Genomic DNA, 1,952 nt, shown 5'->3' with positions numbered 1-1,952 from the left:
GGAACTAAAGCATGCATTGTCAGGTGCTTCCAACAACGCGAATGGGTGAGGCCCAGTTCTTACCGGTGCTCCCGTAAACCAAAAGACGCAGATGGGCGACAACAACACTCCGATGGGCGAGGTCGGCTCCGATGGGGCCGAGGGGAATGGATTTGGTCACAACAACGAGAGAGATCCCTTTAAAATCGAACTCATGCGACTTATGATGGAAGTAAACGCCCAAATGGATCAAACTCCGGATGCACCACCAGTGCTGAAAGGGCTGGACTCAAAGAAGTACACACAATTGCCGTACAAACCAAGCGCGACACCAGAACTGATCCTGAAGTAGTTTAAAATGCCCGACGTGCCAAAGTATGAGGGGACTTCAGATCCTCATAAGCATATCACCACCTATACAACGACGGTGAAGGGAAACAATTTAGCTCCCCACGAGATAACGTCTGTTTTGCTGACGAAATTCGGGGAGACTCTTACGAAGGGAGACCTGACGTTGTATTCGCTTTTGCCCGAGCATTCCATAGACTCCTTTGAGATGCTCTCATATTCTTTCATGAAGTCCCATGCCGGGGCCAGAAAAGTACATACCCTAAAGGCCGATATATTCAGAATTACGCAAGAAGAGTCTGAGTTGCTACTGGAGTTTGTAACCAGGTTCTAGAAGGAAAGGATGGTGCTACCAACCGTTCCAGACGAATGGAAGCTGAAGCATTCTCTAAAGGTCTGAATCCAAGAAGTTCTGACGCTTCCCAGAAGTTGAAATAAAGTTTGCTCGAGTTCCAGGAAACAACTTGGGCAGATGTTCACAATCGGTATGAGTCAAAAATAAGGATTGAAGATGATCAGCTCGGTTTTCCGGCGTCAGCCAAGGGTCGGGATCGGGAAAAGAATAAAGAGAAATCAAAAGACGATTTTGATATAGATCGACGGTCTTCAAGGAGTCAGTTTTTGCCCTATGAACGGGCCGAAGGACGTGGAAGAGGTTTCCGGTCGGCGGATAGATTGGCTACCGATAGGAGAACCGATCCTGGCCGAAATAATAGGTTGTTGCAGAATAGGGAAACATCAGGATCTCAAGATTCTTCCTACCCCATACTTTCTGAATACAATTTCAATGTCAGCGTAATGGAGTTGATATCGGCCATCATGAACATTAAAATGTCTCAGTTCCTGAAGAAAATGAGATCTGATCCCGGCCAGAGGGATCCTAATTTGTGGTGCGAATACCACGTGACAAACGGTCACTGGACTGGAGACTGCCGACATCTGCGCGAAGAGGTGGCGACACTACTGAAAAATGGCAATCTCGGGGAGTTTATAAGTGACCAAACTACAAACAACTACGGTCGCATTCGTGATAATGCAGAGCCTTCAAAAGTAGGAGAAGATCCCCCACGCCTGACGATCAACATGATTTTTTGGGGGAACGAGATTAACGGGGTTACAATTTCGCCTGCAAAAACAATGAAGGTATCAGTGACCTACAACAAAAGACTCTATGAAGTTGCTGAAGACGACCTTAATTTCATTGAGAAAAACGCGGATGGATTGCTACTACCGCATAGCGACGCCCTAGTAATATCTCTAAATGTCTTAGATTTTAAAATTAAACGTGTTCTGGTGGATCTAGGAAGTTCGGCCAATATTATCCAATGAAGAGTGTTGGAGCAAGCTAAGCTCATCGAAAGTATCATTCAGAACACAAAACTCCTTGCCTGGTTCAATCTGGAAAGCGTGACAACCCGGGGAGATCTTGCTGCCCATGAATACAGAGGGGGTGATGAAGACGACCCTTTTCGAGGTAGTGGACGGCGATATGGGTTACAATATCATTCTGGGGAGACCATGGTTGCACGAAATGAAGGATGTGCCATCAACATATCATCAGTTGCTGAAATTTCCAACTCCCGAGGAAGTTAAACAAATTGAAGGTGACCAACCAGCGGCAAGGT

The sequence above is a fragment of the Nicotiana tabacum genome, chromosome 15 (assembly GCF_000715075.1).
Source record: "Nicotiana tabacum cultivar K326 chromosome 15, ASM71507v2, whole genome shotgun sequence".
Taxonomy (NCBI): domain Eukaryota; kingdom Viridiplantae; phylum Streptophyta; class Magnoliopsida; order Solanales; family Solanaceae; genus Nicotiana; species Nicotiana tabacum.
Note: the sequence above shows the minus strand (reverse complement) of the source record.